The following is a 23,544-nucleotide window of genomic DNA, read 5'->3' on the forward strand; positions in this document are numbered from 1 at the left end:
TCTATCTCCACCTGCTGGTAGATGGACACAACCCACCAGTCTATGGATTGATCAGCATGATGATATGGAAGAGGGTGTTATCAACTGAGATAGAGAGTGAAGGGAGCGGAGAAGTGGGTTTGGGTGGGAAAACAATAAGTTCAGTCTTGGCCATGTTCAGTTTCAGGTGGCGGTTGGACATCCATGCAGCAATGTCGGATAAGCAGGCCGATACCTTGGCCTGGGTCTCTGCGGTGATGTCTGGTGTGGAGAGATACAGCTGGGTGTCATCAGCATAAAGATGATACTGGAAACCATGATATGAGATCGGTGAGCCCAGGGAAGAGGTGTAGATTGAAAAAAGAAGGGGTCCAAGGACAGATCCCTGGGGAACTCCAACAGAGAGCGGGATGGGGGTGGAGGAAGATCGAGAGTGTACTCTGAAGGTGCGGTGGGAGAGATAGGAGGAGAACCAGGAGAGGACAGAACCATGGAACCCAAATGAGGACAGTGTGGTAAGAAGTAAATCATGATTGACAGTGTCAAAAGCGGCGGATAGATCAAGGAGGATGAGGATGGAGTAGTGGCCTCTGGATTTGGCAAGGAACAGGTCATTACAGACTTTAGAGACTGCTGTTTCTGTCGAGTGTAGAGGGCGAAAACCGGATTGAAGCGCCTAGAGGTTAGAGTGGTGGACTTTGGTCCTGGGGAACTGGGTTTGATTCCCACTGCAGGCACAGGCAGCTCCTTGTGACTCTGGGCAAGTCACTTAACCCTCCATTGCCCCAGGTACATATAAGTACCTGTATATAATATGTAAGCAGCATTGAACCTGCTATGAGTGGGAAAGTGCGGGGTACAAATGTAAGAAAAATAAAATCTACACGAGTATATGTAGAAAAGTAGCTGTAAAATGCAAAAAGGAGGGGACTTTTGTGAAGAAAGACTGTTGAGTAGGGGTTTACCAGTACCTTTCCCCAATTACCTTACAACAGCACAGAGACCTTGGAAAGGTACATAAGTACATAAGTAATGCCACACTGGGAAAAGACCAAGGGTCCATCGAGCCCAGCATCCTGTCCACGACAGAGGCCAAGAGCTTCCCAAACGTACAAACATTCTATACATGTTATTCCTGGAATTGTGGATTTTTCCCAAGTCCATTTAGTAGCGGTTTATGGACTTGTTCTTTAGGAAACCGTCTAACCCCTTTTTAAACTCTGCTAAGCTAACCGCCTTCACCACGTTCTCCGGCAACGAATTCCAGAGTTTAATTATGCGTTGGGTGAAGAAAAATTTTCCGATTTGTTTTAAATTTACTACACTGTAGTTTCATCGCATGCCCCCTAGTCCTAGTATTTTTGGAAAGCGTGAACAGATGCATCACATCCACCTGTTCCACTCCACTCATTTTATATACCTCTATCATGTCTCTCCCTCAGCCGTCTCTTCTCCAAGCTGAAAAGCCCTAGCCTCCTTAGTCTTTCTTCATAGGGAAGTCGTCCCATCCCCGCTATCATTTTAGTCGCCCCTCGCTGCACCTTTTCCAATTCTACTATACCTTTCTTGAGATGTGGCGACCAGAATTGAACACAATAGTCAAGGTGCGGTCACACTATGGAGTGATACAACGGCATTATAACATCCTCACACCTGTTTTCCATACCTTTCCTAATACCACCCAACATTCTATTCGCTTTCCTAGCCGCAGCAGCACACTGAGCAGAAGGTTTCAGTGTATTATCGACGACGACACCCAGATCCCTTTCTTGATCCCTAACTCCTAACGTGGAACCTTGCATGACGTAGCTATAATTCGGGTTCTTTTTTCCCCACATGTATCACCTTGCACTTGCTCACATTGAACGTCATCTGCCATCTAGCCGCCCAGTCTCCCAGTCTCATAAGGTCCTTCTGTAATTTTTCACAATCCTGTCACGAGTTAACGACTTTGAATAACTTTGTGTCATCAGCAAATTTAATTACCTCGCTAGTTACTCCCATCTCGAAATCATTTATAAATATATTAAAAAGCAGCGGTCCTAGCACAGACACTCGAAGAACCCCACTAACTACCCTTCTCCATTGTGAATACTGCCCATTTAACCCCACTCTCTGTTTCCTATCCTTCAACCAGTTTTTAATCCATAATAGGACTTTTCCTCCTATCCCATGACCCTCCAATTTCCTCTGTAGCCTTTCATGAGGTACCTTGTCAAACGCCTTTTGAAAATCCAGATACACAATATCAACCAGCTCCCCTTTGTCCACGTTTGTTTACTCCTTCAAAGAACTGAAAAATTGGTCAGGCAAGATTTCCCCACACAAAAGCCGTGCTGACTTGGTCTCAGTAATCCATGTCCTCGGATGTGCTCTGTAATTTTGTTTTTGACAATAGCCTCTACCATTTTCCCCTGCACCGACGTCAGATTCACCGGTCTATAATTTCCTGGATCTCCCCTGGAACCTTTTTTTAAAAAAATCGGCATTACATTGGCCACCCTCCAATCATCCAGTACCACGCTCGATTTTAAGGATAAATTGCATATCACTAACAGTAGCTCTGCAAGCTCATTTTTCAGTTCTATCAGTACTTTAGGATGAATACCAATCCGGTCCAGGAGATTTGCTACTCTTCAGTTTGCTAAACTGCCCCATTATGTCCTCCAGGTTTACCCTGAAGTCAATAAGTTTCTCCAACTCGTCCGCTTGAAATACCATTTCCGACACCGGTATCCCACCCAAATCTTCCTCGGTGAAGACCGAAGCAAAGAATTCATTCAATCTCTCCGCTACGTCTTTATCTTCCTTGATCGCCCCTTTTACCCCTCAGTCATCCAGCGGCCCAACCGATTCTTTTGCCGGCTTCCTGCTATATTTTTTTTGCCACTGCTATCTTTTTTTCGTAATCCCTCTTGGCCTTCTTTATCTGCGCCTTGCATTTGCTTTGACACTCCTTATGCTGCTTCTTGTTTTCAGATGGTTCCTTCTTCCATTTTCTGAAGGCGTTTCTTTTAGCCCTAATAGCTTCCTTCACCTCACTTTTCAACCTCGCCGGCTGTCTTTTCTAATTCGCGGAATATGTTTGGCCTGGGCCTCCAGGATGGTATTTTTGAACAGCGTCCATGCCTGTTGTACAGTTTTTACCCTCTCAGTTGCCCCCCTAAGTTTTTTTTAACCGTTCTTCTCATTTTATCATGGTCTTCTTTTTTTTAAAGTTAAACACTAACGTATTTGACTTCCTGTGTATAATTACTTCAAGGTTGATAACAGTGATCATAATATGATCAGTTTTGATATCAAGCGGCCCCAGTACCATAACGTCCCTCACCAGATCATGCGCTCCACTAAGGACCAAGTCTAGAATTTTTCCTTCTCTCGTCGGCTCCTGCACCAGCTGCTCTATAAAGCTGTCCTTGATTTCATCAAGGAATTGTACCTCTCTAGCGTGTCCCGATGTAACATTTACCCAGTCTATATTTGGATAATTGAAGTCCCCCATTATTATCACATTGCCCATTTTGTTTGCGTCTGATTTCTTTTTATCATTTCTGCATCTACCTGCTCATCCTGGCGAGGCGGATTGTAGTACACTCCTATCACCGTCCTTTTCCCTTTTATACATGGAATTTCAACCCACAATGATTCAGAGGTGTGATCTGTGTCCTGCTGAATTTGTAATCTGAGTCAAGGTTCTCGTTAATATACAATGCTACCACCTCCGGTCCACCCTATCACTACGATATACTTTGTACCCCGGTATGACAGTGTCCCACTGGTTATCCTCCAGTTTTTCATTTAGTGCAATATATTCCAACCATCTTATTTCTTAGACTCCTAGCATTTGCATATAGACATTTCAGAGTATGTTTGTTGTTCCTATTTGCATGATGCTTAGTACTTGACACTAATGATTTGCCATGTTTTGTCTGATGTTTGTATTTAAGGGCACCTGGCCTACCACGGTCTGTTGTGCAACCTCACTATCCAGAAACCCTATCTTCCCTGTTTGTGAGGTATCTTTGCAAGATACCTTATCCAGAATCGTGCACTTTTGAGCAACTGTCGGCCTTCCCCCCATTTCTAGTTTAAAAGCTGCTCTATCTCCTTTTTAAATGCCGATGCCAGCAGCCTGGTCACACCCTGGTTAAGGTGGAGCCCATCCTTCGGAATAGGTTCCCCCTTCCCCAGAATGTTGCCCAGTTCCTAACAAATGTAAAACCCTCCTCCCTGCACCATTGTCTCATCCATGCATTGAGACTCCGGAGCTCTTTGGTCCTGCACGTGGAACAGGTAGCATTTCAGAAAATGCTACCCTAGAGGATCTGGATTTGAGCTTTCTACCTAAGAGCCTAAATTTGGTTTCCAGAACCTCTCTCTTACATTTTCCTATGTCATTGGTACCCACATGTACCAAGACAGCTGACTCCTCCCCAGCACTATCTAAAATCCTATCTAGGTGATGCGTGAGGTCCACCACCTTCGCCCAGGCATGCAGTACATGAGGCTGGAAGTTCCCTTTTGCACTACTACAGTGAAAGGGGCAATGAAGGTGACACCTATGGAAGCAGCTTGGAAGGCTTCACCTTCTGCTGCTTGACCATCCATTGAACGTCTAGAAGATTCTCTGCACTGGCTTCTAATATCGACCATGTGACAACAGAATTCTAGATGGAAGGCTAAAACAATTCCCCAACAACCTAGGGAAGAGAATATGTGGGCACCAGAAGCAGGAGGCAGAAAGAAGAGCGAAAATATGGACTAGAAAGGATGTCAGGGGAGGAAGTGACGTCATCCGAGCAAATGGCAGCCTGAGTGAATAGCTCCGTTCGGGACTGTTTACAAATTAAGCGATTCGCCGTTTCTATCCTCCTCGGTGTTGTGGAAATAAATCAGGAGAGTGCTGATGCTGCCTAGAAAAAGTTAGGTAAGTTCCGCTTTTCGGTGCATAGGCAGGAGAAGATGGGAGCTGACACTGAAGGCGAGGCAGAGGAGAGCGGGAATATGGCGGTGGCGCAATCGGAGTCGGAGAGCACTGGCGTGCAGGAACGTGCGCTGGAAGAAGAGGTGACAAAGCGCGAGCTGGTGCAGTGGCTTAAAGAGCTTCGGGAGGATATGGCAGGCGTCTGGAACGAGGTGAAAGAGTCCTTGCGCGATATTAAGACAGAGCTTGGTGAGCTGGGAGCACGAGTGGCGGCTTTGGAGGACTCGGTGGAGAAGGTCTACGAGTTGTCTACAGTGCAGGGGGCCTGTACCAAACACGCAGAGGCTCTGCAGGAGGTGAAAGATCAGCTGGAAGAGCTCGAGAACAGGTCTAGGAGGAATAACCTCCGATTCAAAGGTATTCTTGAGACTGCAGAGTTTCGCGAATGTGCTAAAGTGGTAGCAGACTTTTGCAATTTTGTGATGGGGTCTGGAGAGGGGAACGAGTCAACCACGTGGCAGATTCAGCGGGCCCATCGGAGTTTAGGCCCTATGAGAGAGGGAACCATTAGAGACATTATAGTCTGCTTTGCTGATTTCCCATCTAAGGAACGCATATTGGCTAAAGCGAGACAGCAGCAAGTATGGGAATGGTGAAATTGCAAAATCAGTGTATTCCAGGATTTGGCATGGGCCACGCTGCAGAAGAGGCGGGCCTTCCAGGAGGTCACCAGATTTATGCGGGGACGTGGGCTGCGATATCGCTGGATGTTTCCGTTTGCGGTATGGATGTCTGTGGATGGAAAATCGAGGAAAGTGAAATCTGTATCGGAGGCATGGGTGGCCCTGAAGGAGATGGGATGTAAAGATCTGCCGGCGATTGGAGAGCCCACTATCCGAGGAAAGGAGCTGAGAGCGGCCTCTCAGTGGCGTACTGTGGGGGCTGATGGACGCAAACAACAAAAGAGCACTACCTGAAGGGACAATAATGTTTTATAAGGTGATGAAGAGTGGACATGGAGTGTAGTAAGCAGCGGGGGGGGGGGGGGGTTAGGATGGGAACTGTTTGGAATCTATGTGTATACATTGGTTTGCCTGGGGGGGGGGATGGGAGGTGGGGGAAGGTATATGTGAAGTGTTGGGGTGGGGGATAGGGGGTGGGGAGGCTTTGGATGGTTAGGTTGGTTGGTTGAGTGTGAGGTGTGGGGGGTATGAGTGTGTGGGGGAGGGGGGGTTTGATATAAGGGGGGAGGGAGTTAGGGGTGAATCAATTGTGGGGTTGTGAGCCATTTGGGAGATGTTATTTCCTCTCGAGGTGGCAGGCTCATTTGGAGATGGGTCAGCCAGTTGGAATGGGGGGATGGATGGGTATGAGGGGACAGAAGGGGGTAGGGGGGAGAGGTGAATCAGAGTTAATGGTAGTAGGGTCCTGGAATGTCAATGGGCTGAATAATCAGGGGAAGGGAAGTATAGTTTTTAAAGAACTGGGCAGACTTAAGTGGGATACTGTATTTCTCCAAGAGACTCATTTACGACCGAGAGATCTCCCGATGTTAAATAGGAAGGCATTTGAATTAGTGGTGGGTCATCAAGGGAGGGATGGAAGGAGGATGGGGGGGGGGGGCTATTTTAGTTCGGGAGGGGTTTGGGTTTGTGCCTCATCAACAGTTTAAGGATTCGACTGGGAGGTGTGTTGCAGTTCATGGGGAGTGGCAAGGTATGGGACTCACGCTGGTCAATGTGTATGCCCCTAACTCTGGTCAGGCGGGTTTTTTAGGAAGCTCTTGGGGGAATTACAAGATTTTGTGCAGGGGTCGGTTGTGGTAGGAGGTGACTTTAATGTTACGTCTAATGCGCGGTTGGATCATTCCTTGGGGGGAGGTTATTGTAGTAGGAGAAGTAGGAGAGCGTTGGATGAGTTCTTTCGAGGGCTGGAGGTGGTTGACAGCTGGCAATTGATGCATCCATCGCAGCATAATTATACATTTTTTTCTCATGCTAGCAATTCCTACACTTGTATTGACGGTATATGGGTGCATCGTAATTTGTGGGGATCCATGCGAAAGGCGGAGATTGAGCATATTCAGACATCAGACCATGCTCCAGTTTCGGTTACTTTGGAGGGTTCATTAGGAAGGGTACGGAAGGGGTTTTGGAGATTGAATGAGTCATTGTTGGGGGATGTGCAGGTCGTGGAGGTGGTCAGGAAGGCTATTATGGAATATAGGCAGCTTAATGACAATGGTGAAGTGAGGGATGGTACTCTCTGGGATGCAATGAAGGCTGTGATTAGAGGGGTTCTAGGAGGAAGAGGGAGAGGTTAGATTTGGATCTGCGGCGGCGTTTAGTTGAATTGGAGAACTGACATAAGAGGTCGCAGGATCCAGGGGTTTGGCGAGATTTATGTAAGGTTCGGCAGGAACTCTCTAGGTTACAGATGAGGGAGGTGGAGTTTGCGATTGCAAAATTGAAGCAAGGATTTTTTGAATTTGCTAATAAGGGGGGTGCAAAGTTAGCAAGATATTTGCGGGTGAGGAGAATTAGAATGAATGTGCAAAAAATTAAAAATGGGAGGGGGAGTGGTGTTACACTGATTCGGCTATTCAGGATTGTTTTCTTAGTTATTACAAGGAGTTATACCGGGAGGGGGGGGGGGGGGGGGGGGGGGGAATTTCAGGGATTGAGATTAGGCGTTTTTTTGGATAAAGTTCAGTTGCCTCGGATCACTGATATAGAGCAGGAACAATTGGGTAAGTGCATTAGGATCGGGGAAGTAGTAGGGGTTATAAAGAATTTGAAGAATGGGAAGGCTCCTGGGTTGGATGGATTCTCGTGGAAATTTTATAAGTTATTTCAGGGGGAAGTGGGGGATCTTTTAGCTCGGGTGGGGAATGGGGTGTTAAAAGGGGAAGATTTGCCACAGTCCAGCTGGAATAATGGTTTTGCGGAAACCGGGAAAGAATCCAACTTTGTGTGGGGCTTACAGGCCCATCTTTCTTAATGTGCATACCAAAATTTTGGCCAAAGTGTTGGCTAATAGACTGAGACGGGTGTTGCCAAATCTTGTTCACAAGGATCAATCTGGTTTTGTGTCTAGGAGGACAGTGGGAGATACTATTCGACACACTATTCATTTATTGTGGTCAGCTCATCAGAGGCAGGATCAAGTGGCCTTTTTAGCATTGGATGCCGAAAAGGCTTTTGATAGGATGAATTGGATGTATTTGCAGGAAGTGTTAACATGTATGGGGTTGGGAGGAAATTTTAGTGCATGGATAACGGCATTTTATAGAAAACCAAGGGCGTGTATAAGGGTTAATAATAATTATACCTCTTTTTTTGAGATTGAAAGGGGAACTCACCAGGGGTGTCCGCTCTAACCCTTATTATTTGCGATGTATATGGAGCCATTGGCAATTTGTCTTCGGGAGCATAGGGCAGTGCAGGGGAGGGTTTGGGGGGGGGGGGGGGGTGGAGCATCGGGTGGCATTATTTGCGGATGACGTACTATTGTATCTTAGGGATCCGGGGACTACATTGGGGATAGTGATGGAGATCTTCCGAGACTGGACGGGTAGCGGGATTAAAAATTAATATGGACAAGAGTGAATTGATGGGGGTTAATATTTCTGATGAAGAAGGGGTTAGGTTGCAAGGAATATTTCCATTCCATTGGGTTAATAAAAAATTTAGGTATTTGAGGATTCAGATACCCAGAGAGGTTCACTACTACTACTAGACATTTCTAAAGCGCTACTAGGGTTACACAGCGCTGTACAATTTAACATAGGACAGTCCCTACTCAAGGAGCTTACAACCTAAAGGACAAATGTACAGTCAGTCAAATAGGGGCAGTCTAGATTTCCTGAAAGGTATAAAGGTTAGGTGCCAAAAGCAACATTGAAGAGGTGGGCTTTGATCAAAGATTTGAAGATGGGTAGGGAGGGGGCTTGGCGTAAGGGCTCAGGAAGTTTATTCCAAGCATAGGGTGAGGCGAGGCAGAATGAGCGGAGCCTGGAGTTGGCAGTGGTGGAGAAGGGTACTGAGAGGAGGGATTTGTCCTGTGAGTGGAGGTTATGGGCGGGAATGTAAGGGGAAATGAGGGTAGAGAGGTAATGAGGGGCTGCAGACTGAGTGCATTTGTAGGTAAGAAGGAGAAGCTTGAACTGTATGCGGTATCTGATTGGAAGCCAGTGAAGTGACCTGAAGAGAGGGGTGATATGAGTATATCGGTTCAGGCGGAATATAAGACGTGCAGCAGGGGGAGTCACGTGATGCGTTGAGAGAGTAGGACGTGTGTCTTTGCTCTCCGGGGCCCCCACGCCTGATTTAGCCATATAAATCGCAGAAAACGGCTGACCAGCGAACTAATATAATAACAGAAGCAGTACAACCAATGGATAAGTTCGTAGAAACAGCAACTAAATCAATGCCGCCACGCAACGCTAAAAAGGAGAAGGAGAAGGCAAAGACGGCGGATACCATCGAGGAGAAGGCCGTACAGCGAAGCGAGCAGAACTTCACTCCCACGCAGCTGGCGCAACTGACCGCCGCGGTAACGCAAGCATTGGAGCCGCGATTGGGAAAAATTTCGGCACAGCTAGAACAATATGAATCGTGCCTGACAGATGTAACACAACGGGCTGGGGAGCTAGAGAGGCGGGTGTCAGAGATTGAGGATGCGTTTTCCCCAGTGCATGGTCGGCTCCAGAACACGCAGTCCACGGTCGAAGCGTTGCAACAGAAAGTGGATGACTTAGAAAACAGGGCCAGAAGGAGCAACTTACGCCTGATCGGCATACCAGAATCGGTGAGTGACCCGGTGCTGGCCACGGTGATAGAAAAATGGCTGAAGGCAGAATTTGCGCTGTCGGACCACGCAGGAGCACTGTGCTTAGAACGAATACACCGAGTGGGCCGCATCCAAGATGGCCGCCAGAGCCCGCGTGCAGTCATACTGAAAGTACACAACTACCTGCACAAGATGGAGATTTTGCGAGGCTACCGATTAAAACGAGACGATACAAAGTTTGAGGGGAAGACAATAAGAATCTTTCAGGACTTTTCAGTATCATTACAGGACCGTCGAAAGAAATTCACCCCCCTGTGCAGACGACTACAGGATTTGCAGATCAAGTTCATGCTGATTTACCCAGCAATTTTAAAAATCCGACAAGACGGCAAATGGAGGTCTTATGATTCAGAGGCAGCTGCCAAAGAATACATAACAGCGCTGGAACAGAGGGAACAACAACAGGCGGCAGGGCAGACTGGAAATAAGGACGATTCTAAGACCCAAAGTGGGTGAGAACTATAAAATGGTTGTTCTGTATTGCACACAGTAAAGAGCGGGTTCACAACACAAGTGGTGGATCGGGTGGGGGGGCCTCGGGCATGGCAGGGGCTCCCACATAATTTGTTGTCAAGGGCATGTTGGGGAGTGTAGAGATTAATAGGGGGGGAGGGGAGTTTGGGAAGGGGGGAGAAGGGAGGGGGGGATTAGCAAAAGGCAAAAGAAGTACCCGCAGGTATGGTAAAATGGAGAGGGAACCTACACAAAAAAGTCTAGGGTGGCGGAAGTGGAAAGAAGCAAACTGGAGGGAGACATACACGTGACGCAACAGGGGAGAGAGGATGTCTTCGGGGCTAGGCTGGGAGCCTGGGAGACAAAGACCTCAGAGGTATTTAACGGTGCAAGTTCCAAGACACCAAGGGGAAGGTGGTTAAAACACGTTGATCTCTTGGAATGTAGGCGGCATCACATCCCCAATAAAGAGAACCAAATCCTATCAGCTCTAAAACGTCATGGGGTAGGCATTGCATGCCTGCAGGAAACGAGGCTATCCAAAGAGGAAAGCGACAAACTAAAAAGAGGATGGGTGGGGGAGGTATTCTATTCCCCAGCAACAGGCAGGAGAGGTGGGACAGCAATTCTGCTGCACAAATCACTGATGGGCGCGGCAAAAATGTTGTTCAAAGATGGAGAAGGGAGATATGTTGGAATTCAGCTCAATTTACAAGGAAAAGAGATGCTGCTGGTATCAGCGTACGGCCCTAACACCTCAGCTACACACTTTTACGCTCAGCTGCTGACCCTTTGCCACACACATGCATCCCTCCCAATAGTAATTGCCGGAGATATGAATCAAGTGATAGACCCAGTGTTAGACAGGTCAAGGCAAGCACGCCCTGACACTCGATCGGAGGTGTCCCTCCTAGATTCCTTTTGTCAGAAGGCGGGCCTGCTTGATCCCTGGAGGATATTACATGGAGATGAAAGAGATTACACGCACATCTCCAGGGCACATCACTCACAGTCCCGCTTGGACTATATATTGACCTCCCCTGATATATTTCAGAAAATAACGAGAGCGGTCATAGGCCCTGAAGAGATATCGGACCACTCCATTATATGGGTGGATTTAGAGATGGCAACATATTTTCAGCAATCCCCTGGGTGGAGGTTCCCTGCATACCTGTACCCCTCAAAAACATTCACAGAGCACATGCATAAGAAATGGGAGGAGTACCAATCACATAATCAGGCACACGTGGATGACCCCATTCTGTTCTGGTCTGCTGCTAAAGCAGTACTCAGAGGAGAGATTATAGCATACGTAAGCAGACGGAACAGGCAAATAACGCAGGGTATAGTGGAGCTGGAACGGAAGATCCGGGTCATAAGGCGGCAGTATGGCAGACACCCCACACAGCAAAATTATGAACTCCTTACATCCACTAGAGCGGCGCTGAACAGCCTACTTCAGGAACGCACGATGCGATCCCTGCTATTCAGGAAATACAGGTTGCATAAATTTGGAGATAAGGCGGGAGGGATGCTAGCGAGGCTGGTGAAAGGCACAAGGAAGTCCCATTATATTGCTGCGATATGCAGACATTCGGGGGGGATTACCACCAATCCAGACGAGATAGCGCAGGTATTTCAACAGCATTTTGCTAATCTCTACAAAGGAGAGGAGGGAGAGAGAGACGTCAGGAAGGCTGCAGCAGAGTACCTAGCCACAGTTAATATGGGGAAGATACATCCTGAGCAACTAGACCCCCTCAATAAACTGATAGAGGCAAAAGAGCTTCAGAAAGCTATAGGCGCATTGAAGATGCACTCGGCACCGGGACCTGATGGTCTCTCCGGTGAGTTTTACAAGATGATGAAACTGCAGATCTTGGGACCCCTATTAGAATACCTCAATGAAGTAATAGAGAAAGGCCGATTCCCACTACATGCCAACACGGCTCTCATCAGTTTAATACCAAAAAAAGGAAAAGATTTACTGCAACCCAGTTCCTACAGACCAATTTCACTGATTAACGTGGAGGCAAAACTGCTGTCTCGGATCTTAGCGGATAGACTAGCACCACTGCTGCCACAGCTAGTGAAGGAAGATCAGGCCGGATTTGTTAGAGGGCGTCAATCTGTCCTTAACGTGCGCAAATTCATTCTAGCCACATTAGCAGACCCAAACACAAAATCACACAGGCTGGCGGTGAGCCTTGACGCTGAACGGGCATTCGACCGAGTACAATGGCACTTTCTGTTTGAAACACTGCAGTGGATAGGTATTACCGGATGGCTCTTGAAGGCTATCACCACACTATACACTGACCCCCGAGCCATGTTATTAGTCAATGGGATAAGAACAGAGGGGTTTGACATTGAGAAGGGGACACGACAGGGTTGCCCGCTCTCTCCACTGTTGTTCTTGTTGTCCTTAGAGCCGTTGTTGAATGAGATCAGGGCACACGAACAAATACAGGGCATTAGGCTCCAACAACACGAGATTAAGGTGTTGGCGTACGCTGATGACCTGTTGTTACTGCTGAATAACCCTCAGACATCTCTAAAGCATCTCCTGCATACAGTGCATAATTATGGCAGACTCTCGGGCTTTAAATTAAACCTGAACAAGTCACTGGCGCTGCCTCTGGACCCGGAGCTGCGGCGGGGTTGGAGGAGTGCATTCCCGTTGCAGTGGGCAGAGGATCAGATTCAGTACTTGGGGGTAGTCATTCCATCAGACATAGGGCGACTGTATGATAAAAATGTGATCCCGGTTCTGAGAGAGACCAGGGGCTTGCTGCATCTTTGGGGTAACTGTCCACTTCCCCTGTCAGGACGCATAGGGCTGGTTAACATGTTGATAGTCCCCAAATGGCTTTACACATTCCAGATGCTTCCCTTATACCTAAGAAAGAAAGAGGAACTGGCACTCAACAAAGCGATTCAGGTGTTTCTGTGGAGAGGACAACGGCCTCGGCTTCCTCTGCACATAATACAAAAACCAAGAGGGCACGGGGGGATGGGTCTACTCAACATAAGATACCTGACAGTTGCATGTTCAATGAGGCACATTAGAGACTGGCTCACGGGGCAGCAGGAATTCTCAAATACACAAATAGAGCAGACACTCTCTCCCACAGAGCATCTGGGGTGGTGGTTACACGCATCAGGCACGGGAATCACACACAAACTTGGAAATAACCCATTTTTACTGTCAACAAGAGCAGCTTGGAAGTGGCTGTGTAAAAGACACTGGTTTAAATGGACTGCAACGCCCTTCCTGCCTCTGTTCCACAATCCAGATTTCCCAGAAGGCACATCTTCAGTGATATTTGCTCGATGGCGGAGGAAAGGAATACATTACTTGTACCAACTGCTGACAGAGGAAGGTAAAGTGAGACCTTTCCAGGATTTGCAAAGAGAATTTCAACTGCCAGGGACAGACCAATTGGCGCACCTGCAGATCCAGCATTATATGACAGAACTGGGATGGATGAACTTGAGTGAAGATGTGCAGGACACGTTGAACACAGCATTGACACTGGGGGCACAAAATACAGTGCCCCTGCGGTTTCACCATAGATACCTCCAAGACTCCACTGAGGACATTGACTATCGAGGCAGGGCGCAGAAATGGGCGTCAGACTTGGCAGCAGAGGTTTCGGACGAGGTATTCCAGACCTTTTTGGCCTTGCCTTAAAGACCTCTGTCTACACTCGACATTGGGAATTACAATATAAGTTTGCACTGCGGCTTTATATATCACCAGCCAGAGCATCAAAAGCGGGGTTTGGTGGCACTGGAGCCTGCCCCCGATGTGACCAGACACAGGCGGGGCTGGGGCACATGTTCTGGTCTTGTCCCCGAGTGGTGAGATTTTGGTCTCAAATGCTAGACGAAGTTAAACGGTACTGGGGCTGCAGCACAATACAGAGACAACCACTGTTACTCTTTGGCAAATATGAGTGTACAGGGCTCGCCCCACCAGGACTTAACTCCTTTCTTCACAGAGCGGTCTTGATTGGAAAGAAGATTATCTTGCTGACCTGGAGAGAGAGCGTGGGCCCCTCTTTTGGGGCCTGGAGGACAAACATGATCGAACTCTTGAAACTGGAGCGGTGTGGAATTACAGATTTCTCCTCTGCTGAGGGGAAAAAGCTAGTAAAAACCTGGGCGAATTTTTGGGACACATTACAACCAGCAGCACGAAGTAGAATTTTAAATTGAGGAACTGTGTAGGATGATGAGAGAGACTTAACACCTGTGGTATTATAAGGTTCATAGGTTCATAGGTTCTTAAGATCGGGGAGGGGAAGGGAGGGGGGGGGGAAGGGGGGGGGGAAGGGGGGTTTGGAAGAGGGAGGGGGTAGTGGGTTATGTTTGGAGCACATCCTGGTTAATAGCGTTAAGATGTTAACTTGAAAAGAACGGAGCAAATATGTACACTGTTTATTTACCTGCTTTAATAAAGATAATTGAAACATAAGACGTGCAGCAGAGTTCTGAACGGATTGAAGGGGGGATAGATGGCTAAGTAGGAGGCCAGTGAGGAGTAGGTTGCAGTAGTCAAGGCGAGAGGTAATGAGAGTGTGGACGAGAGTACGGGTGGTGTGCTCTGAGAGGAAAGGGCGAATTTTGCTGATTTTAAAGAGAAAGAAGCGACAGGTCTTGGCTATCTGCTGGATATGCGCAGAGAAGGAGAGGGAGGAGTCGAAGATGATTCCGAGGTTGCGGGCAGATGAGACGGGAGGATAGGGTGCCATCACTGAGATAGAGAGAGCGGAGGAAGAGGAGAAGGGGGTTTTGGTGGAAAGACGATAAGCTCAGTTCAGGATTGTTTAGCGTGAATTATGAGCCGGTGGTGCAGCAGATCAAGGGGGATCTGTTGAAGTGGAGAGGTCTTTGGTTGTTGTGGTGGGGGAAAATTGCGGTGGTGAAGATGAACATTTTGCCGAGGCTTTTGCTTCTGTTTCAGACTCTGCCACTGTCTACATCTAAAAGGTATAGAGTAAAATTCAAGATATAAGGTAAAATTATGTATCATACCTGATAATTTTCTTTCCATTAATCATAGCTGATCAATCCATAGACTGGTGGGTTGTGTCCATCTACCAGCAGGTGGAGATAGAGAGCAAACTTTTGCTCCCTATATGTGGTCATGTGCTGCCGGAAACTCCTCAGTATGTCGATATCAAAGCTCCATCCGCAGGACTCAGCACTTAGAGAATTACACCCACGAAGGGACCCTCTGCCCAGCTCACCACCGCCGAAACGGGGGAGGGGAATTAACCCAGCTCATCCCCACACAAGTGGGGGAGGGGGAATCCGTCCAGCTCATCCCCGCGGAGCGGGGGAGGGACACCACACCCGCCGATGCGGGGGGATCTGGCTTATCCTGCAACCGCAACCGCGGGAGGAGCTGACTGACCCTAACACCGCCGAAGCGGGAGGGGTACAAAGCTGCCCTACAGCCGCACGAAGCGGGAGGGAGTGCCGGCAGAATTTTAAGTCTCAATCCAGCCCCGTAAAACGGAGGGGAGAGGAATGCAGCAGCTCACTGTAACACAAACTCGTCTCAACTCCTGAAGAATCCAAGTGAAAAAACTTGAACACGAAGTCTTACTGAAGTAACTGAAGACTAAACTTGAACCTGAAATGCAACCAGAATAAAAACAGTACAGATATCTGGGAGGGGCTATGGATTGATCAGCTATGATTAATGGAAAGAAAATTATCAGGTATGATACATAATTTTACCTTCCATATCATCAAGCTGATCAATCCATAGACTGGTGGGATGTACCGAAGCAGTACTCACCCAGGGCGGGACATTGAAATCCCTGACCTCAACACTGAAGCTCCAAACCGGGCCTCCGCCCGTGCAGCCACAGTCAAGCGGTAATGTTTGGAGAATGTATGAGCCGAAGCCCAAGTTGCCGCCTTGCATATCTCTTCCGAGGAGACGGATCCGGCCTCTGCCATCGAGGCCGCCTGAGCTCTAGTGGAGTGAGCCTTCAGCTGGATAGGCGGCACCTTCCCCGCGGCCACATAAGCCGCTGCAATGGCTTCCTTGACCCATCTTGCCACTGTAGGCTTAGCAGCCTGCAGACCCCTTACGAGGACCTGCAAACAGGACAAACAGATGATCCGATTTCCGGAAATCATTGGTCACTTCCAAGTATCTGATGATGACTCGTCTCACATCCAGATATTTAAGAGCAGAGTACTCCTCTGGGTAGTCCTCCCTACGAAAGGAAGGGAGACAGAGCTGCTGATTCACATGGAAGCGAGAAACAATCTTGGGCAGGAAGGAAGGCACTGTGCGAATAGTCACTCCTGCCTCAGTGAACTGCAGAAAAGGCTCTCGACATGAGAGTGCCTGGAGCTCGGAAACTCTTCTGGCTGAAGTGATAGCCACCAAAAAGACTGCTTTCAACGTCAGGTCTTTCAGAGATGCCCTCGACAAGGGTTCAAAAGGCGGCTTCTGCAATGCTCTTAGCACCAGGTTGAGATTCCACGCAGGCACCACTGAGTGCAGAGGAGGGCGCAGGTGATTAACTCCCTTGAGAAAGCGCACCACATCTGGCTGCGAAGCCAGGGAAGCACCCTTCAGGCGGCCCCTGAAGCAAGCCAGAGCCGCTACCTGGACTTTAAGGGAACTGAGCGACAGGCCTTTTTCCAGACCTTCTTGCAGGAACGCCAACACTGAAGAAATTGGAGCAGTGAAGGGAGAAAGTGAGCCTGCTTCACACCACGTTGCAAAGATACGCCAGACCCTGGCGTAAGCAGTAGAAGTAGAGCGCTTCCTCGCTCTCAGCATAGTGGCGATGACCTTGTCTGAGAAACTCTTCTTTCTCAGACGCTGCCGCTCAATAGCCAGGCCGTAAGACCAAAGGGGGAGGGATCCTCCATCACCACGGGACCCTGATGTAACAGGCCCTGCTCCACTGGCAGCCGCAGAGGATCGTCGACTGAGAGCCTGATCAAGTCCGCATACCAGGGACGTCTGGGCCAATCCGGACCCACCAGGATTACCCTGCCGGGATGCTTTGCCACCCGGTCTAGCACCCTGCCCAACATGGGCCAGGGCGGGAACACATAGAGAAGCTCTTGTGTCGGCCACTGTTGGAGAAGAGCATCTACTCCCAGGGATCGAGGGTCCCGTCCTCTGCTGAAAAAGCGCGGCACTTGGCAATTGGCCGATGACGCCATCAGATCTAGGCTCGGCTGGCCCCAGCGCTTCGTGATGTCCAAGAACGCCTGAGCAGATAGCTGCCACTCTCCGGGCTCCCAAGGTATGGCGACTGAGAAAGTCCGCCTTGACATTCATGACTCCGGCAATGTGGGCCGCTGACAGCTGCTCCAGGTTCGCTTCCGCCCACTGGCAGAGCTTCATAGCCTCCTTGGCTAGAGGGGCGCTCTTGGTACCTCCCTGGCGGTTGACATAGGCCACAGCCGTGGCATTGTCCGACAGGACCCGTACAGGCTTCAACACCAGTATCGGGATGAACTCCAAAAGCGCCAACCGAATGGCTCTGAGTTCCAGGAGGTTGATAGACCACTTTGCCTCTGCAGGAGACCAGAGCCCCTGCGCTGTCCTTCCCAAGCAGTGGGCTCCCCAGCCCGACAAAGAGGCGTCCGTCGTGACGACAATCCACTCCGGGGTCACCAGAGGCATTCCCGCAGACAACTTGTCTGTCTGCATCCACCAGCTCAGCGCCTTGCGCACTGCTGGGTCCAAGGGAAGGCGCACAGCATAATCCTCCGACATCGGAGTCCAGCGCTGCAGCAAAGAGTTTTGAAGTGGTCTCATATGAGCCCTGGCCCAGGGCACTACATCCATCGTGGCCGTCATAGAGCCCAACAGCTGCACATAGTCCCAAGCCCGAAGAGGAGAGGCTACTAGGAACTGGTCCACCTGAGCCTGAAGTTTGACAATCCGATTGTCTGGCAGGAACACTGCCCACTTGGGTGTCGAATCGAACTCCCAGGTACTCCAGGGACTGAGTCGGGCGCAGCTGGCTCTTCTCCCAGTTGATGATCCATCCCAGGGAGCTCAAAAGAGCAACTACCCGCTCCACAGCTTTGCCGCACTCTGCATAAGAGGGGGCTCGGATCAACCAGTCGTCCAGATAAGGATGGACTTGTACCCCTTCCTTTCGTAGGAAGGCCGCGATGACCACCATTACTTTGGAAAAGGTCCGCGGAGCAGTAGCCAACCCGAACGGGAGGGCTCTGAACTGGAAGTGTCGTCCCAGGACTGCAAAACGCAGAAAGCGTTGATGAGGCCAGATGGGAATATGCAGGTACGCTTCCTTGATGTCCAAGGAAGCCAAGAACTCTCCTGCCTTCACTGCCGCTATAACAGAGCGGAGAGTCTCCATGCGAAAGTGCCGCACCTTCAAGGCCCGATTGACCCCTTTGAGGTCGAGGATAGGCCGGACAGAACCTCCTTTCTTTGGTACCACAAAGTAAATGGAGTAACGCCCCTTGCCAAGCTGACTTTTTGGCACCGGAATGACCGCACCCAGGCGGATCAGATTGTCCAAGGTCTGCTGCACTGCCACAGCTTTGACCGGAGACTTGCAGGGAGAGAGTACAAACCCGTCTCTTAAGGGTCGGCAGAACTCTAGCTTGTAGCCGTCTCTGATGACTTCCAGCACCCAAGCGTCTGAAGTTATTGTGGTCCACTCGCCCAGAAACGAGGACAGCCGTCCTCCAATCTGCACTGGGGCGTGGACCAAGGCCCCGTCATTGGGTACGAGACCCTGGGGGAGGACCGGAGGGGGCACCTCCGGGACGGCGGTCTCTGCGAAAGGAATGCTGCTTGGGGGAGAAATTCCTCTTAAAGGAAGAGGGGGCAGAGGAACTCGACCTGCCCGGGCGGTACCGACGGGCTTCCTGAAACCGTCCTCGAGGTACCAGGACGAGCACTAGCCCGAGCCCTGACCTCTGGTAACTTCTTGCCCTTAGACGTGCCGAGATCGGTCACGATTTTGTCCAGCTCAACCCCAAAGAGCAGCTTGCCTTTAAAAGGCAATCTAGCCAGGCGGGATTTAGAGGCGTGGTCAGCAGACCAATGTTTCAGCCAAAGCCACCGCCGCGCAGAGATTGTCTGAGCCATGCCTTTAGCTGAGGCTCTCAAGACATCATACAGCAAGTCTGCCAAATAGGCTAAGCCCGATTCCAGGGCCGGCCAATCAGCCCTCAAGGAATGATCCGAGGGGGAAGCCCGCTGCACCATAGTCAGGCACGCCCTGGCCACATAGGAGCCGCAAACTGAGGCCTGCAAACTTAAAGCAGCTGCCTCAAAGGACGACCTTAAGGCCGCCTCCAATCTTCTGTCTTGGGCGTCCTTTAGGGCCGTGCCACCTTCCACCGGCAACGCCGTTTTCTTAGTCACCGCAGTGATTAAAGAATCCACGGTAGGCCACAGATAGGCCTCACGTTCACTTTCAGTCAAAGGATAGAGGCGGGACATAGCCCTAGCCACTTTAAGGCTCGCTTCCGGGACATCCCATTGAGCCGAAATTAAGGTGTGCATGGCATCATGCACGTGGAAGGTTCTAGGCGGGCGCTTCGTCCCCAGCATAATGGCAGAGCCAACAGGGGCTGAGGGAGAGACGTCCTCCGGAGAGGAAATCTTCAAAGTGTCCATGGCCTGTAGCAACAGGTTGGGCAACTCCTCTGAGCTAAAAAGCCGCGCTGCAGAGGGGTCATCCGCTCCATCCGAGCGGGGATCCGTCTCCTCCAAGGAATCCGCAAAGGACCGTTGGGAGACCTCAGATACGCTGCCCTCATCTACAACGGAGGAGACAAAGTCCTCCAAGGCCTGTGAATCAACCCGAGGGCGTTTACCTCTGGGAACCTCAACCTCTTTACCAGACGAGGGAGCAGGGGCAGCGTTTTGCATAAGGAAGGCCTGATGCAGCAGCAAAACAAACTCGGGGGAGAAACCCCCCAGACTGTGCACTTCCGCAGCCTGGGCAACAGCCCTACACGCACCCTCAACCGGCGCTCGCAAGAGCGGGAGAGAGACATGCTGCGCATCCAAAATGGCGTCCGGCGCGACACTCCGCGAAGGAGCCGCGCGGGAAGAACGGCGCTTAATTTTAGCCGCTTTTGTGCCGTCGCCCAAATTAAGGGCGTTCATGGCATTAATGTCTCCAACCTCAAGGGCGGCCCAAGAAGAAGCCGTCCGAGCCGCGTGGCCGGCCAAGATGGCGGAGGCGAGGAGCGGGGGATGGGTGTTTATGGCGGGAAAAACCGCCACGCCGGAGGAAGGACCGGGACATTCATCGGTCACGAAACTGTCACCCAACAAGGGCGAATCAGGCTTTAAGACCCCCGCATCCCCTCTAGAAGCGCCCAAGCGATCCGGGGAGCGACTCTTTACGCCCTCGCCCTCCGACGCCATATGCCACGTGGAGAAAAATCGGGGAACCCCCTGCCCGCTATAAAAAGGTAAAAATTACCTGCTTTCCGCTCCGAGCTGTAACGACCTGGTGTCCCAGTGAGTAGCTGCAATGAACGTTTAAATAAACGTCGAAATAAACGCCTTTAAGGACGTTCAAAATTTTTTTTTTTTTTTAACGGAGCCAGCGGGAGGGGGGAGAAAAGGAGGGACCTGGCACCACCAGGTTTGCACTTGCTCAAAAGAGCCCTCAACCCCAGGCACTCAACAAAACCTAAAAATTAGGCTTGGAGGCCTAGCCAGAGCTGCTGCTGTGTGTGACCACCACCTGCTGAGATAGAGAACATACTGAGGAGTTTCCGGCAGCACATGACCACATATAGGGAGGCAAAAGTTTGCTCTCTATCTCCACCTGCTGGTAGATGGACACAACCCACCAGTCTATGGATTGATCAGCTTGATGATATGGAATTTATAGTTTTATATGGGGAGGGAAAAGGCCCCGTATAAGTGGAGAGATCTTATGCAGTGCACCGGAGCAGGGAGGCAGGGCGGTGCCGAACGTAGAATGGTATCTGGCTGCGCAATTGAGGATAATTTTGGATTGGGATGTGGGGAAGGAAAAGGCGGGGGTACTAATGGAACAAGAGTTTTCTGGGTTGCAACCCCTGTGCACGCTGCTTTGGGACTCGCAGGGGGAAGGGAGGGGGTGGGAGGGGAAGCTAATCCCTTTTTGAGCCATTTGCTAAAAATTTGGCAGGTGGCTAAAAAGCGGTGGGGAGGAGGAGTTCGGGTTTCTACGTTGGCATCTCCAAATTGGGAGGCTGCGTTTAGAGTGGGGTAATGGGATAGAACCTTTACTAGGTGGGCTCAGAAGGGATTGATTAGATTTCGGGATGGTTTCGGGGGGGGGGGGGGGGAAATGGGCTTTTTTTGAATGTCTTAGGGATAGATATGGTCTGCTGGAGGGAGATTTTTTTGCTTATATGCAAATACGGCATTTTGTTATGCAGCAGGGTTGGCTCAGGGGAGATCCTATTAAAGGGGAGTGTTTGGAAAATCTTTGGTTGATAGTGAGAAAACATCCAAGGTCCATATCGATCTTATATAAGTTTATGAGGGGGTGGAAATGGGTTAAGCATAAGTTCATGAAGGCTTGGGAAAGAGATTTGAGGATGAAGTTTACTGAAGAAGAATGGGAAAGGATATTTGGGGGGGGGGGGGGGGGGTGCAAGCGAGTTCAGTGTGTGTGCTTGTTCAGGAGAACGCCTATAAAATAATTACTAGGTGGTATTATACGCCGGAAAGGCTTCACAAAATGTTTCCTTTGGTGTCTGAAATGTGTTGGAGATGTGGGAAGGAACGGGGTTTATTTTTGCATGTTTGGTGGGAGTGTGCGGGGTTATTTTCTGTGTGGGAATCGGTGGGTGGGGTACTCTGCAATGCTTCAAATAATTTTACCTTTGTCTCCCCAAGTTTGCTTATTAGGGCTTTGCCCGACCAAGTTGCAGTGGTGACAAGAGAGGTTGTTCCAGTGGGGACTAGTGGCAATAAAATGTTTGATTGCGGCCTCTTGGAAATCTTCTCTTCCGCCTACTATGGATCAGTGGCAGAAGGTGCGTTATCTATTTCAAATGGAGAGACAAACAGCTGTACGAAGGGACATTTTTTGGATTCATCAAAGAAGGTGGGACCTGTTAGAGGGAAAGATATTAACTTTGGCTTCATGACAAGGGGGGTGAGGCGTACTGGGGTTGTGTTTTAGGTAAGGGGACAAACTCTTTGGGGGCGAGGTGTAGAGATATGTACCTGGTCCGGAAGGTGAGATCCAGTTGATGAGGGGATCTATCTGTACTTTGTTGGGGTACTTTTGTTGTTGAACGTATGAAGAGAGACTTGCTGACCTGAACATGTATATCCTGGAGGAAAGGAGGAACAGGGGTGATATGATACAGACGTTCAAATATTTGAAAGGTATTAATCCGCAAACAAATCTTTTCCGGAGATGGGAAGGCGGTAGAACGAGAGGACATGAAATGAGGTTGAAGGGGGGCAGCCTCAGGAAAGATGTCAGGAAGTATTTTTTCACAAAGAGGGTGGTGGATGCTTGGAATGCCCTCCCGCGGGAGGTGGTGTTGATGAAAACAGTAACGGAATTCAAACATGCGTGGGAAATGCATAAAGGAATCCTGTGCAGAAGGAATGTATCCTCATAAGCTTAGCCAAAATTGGGTAGCGAGGATAGTGGAGGGCAGACTTATACGGTCTGTGCCAGAGCCGGTGATGGGAGGCGGGACTGGTGGTTGGGAGGCGGGAAGTACTGCTGGGCAGACTTGTACGGTCTGTGCCCTGAATAAGGCAGGTACAAATCAAGTCTTTTTCTGCCGTCATCTACTATGTTACTATGTTTACGATATTACTGTTCGGAAATGGGGAATACTGGATGGGGGGGGGGGGGGGGGGGGGGATACAACTATGAAGGATGTGTTGCTTTATTGAAAGATTATGGTAATGGTTCTTTTGTTTTGACTATCCGGCATGCGTGTCGGACATTGCATTACTGTGTGATTATATGTATTGATGAATATTTCAATAAAAACTTATTGAAACGAAAAAGAAACAGAAAGGATGTCAGACTTGATGTGCTAAGGACTGAAAAAGGGTGTGGCTTACACCCAAGGATATTTTGTATGACTGGGGAATGAACGTTGTGAGGGGAGTAAAAGTGCAAGTGGAGGTTGGTGGGGTGGAGAATGTAAGAAAGTGGCCTGGGCTATAACAGGTGGCCGGGGGGGGGGGGGGGGGGGGGGGGGGGGGGGGGGTTAAGGGACAGGAAGAGAAAGGAGCTTAAAAGCTTGAGTGAATAGAAAAAGAAAAGAGGAAGAGGTGACTAATGTAAGTAGGGTGTGGCAGGTCCAATGGAATAAAA

The 23,544-nt window shown here is 49.6% G+C and overlaps 1 protein-coding gene across 1 annotated transcript in view; it reads right to left on the reverse strand.

Annotated features, from left to right (window-relative positions):
* POM121 (POM121 transmembrane nucleoporin) overlaps positions 1–23,544 on the reverse strand; it is a 303,987-nt gene that overhangs the window by 13,511 nt on the left and 266,932 nt on the right.

The sequence above is a fragment of the Microcaecilia unicolor genome, chromosome 13, assembly GCF_901765095.1.
Source record: "Microcaecilia unicolor chromosome 13, aMicUni1.1, whole genome shotgun sequence".
Lineage (NCBI taxonomy): Eukaryota > Metazoa > Chordata > Amphibia > Gymnophiona > Siphonopidae > Microcaecilia > Microcaecilia unicolor.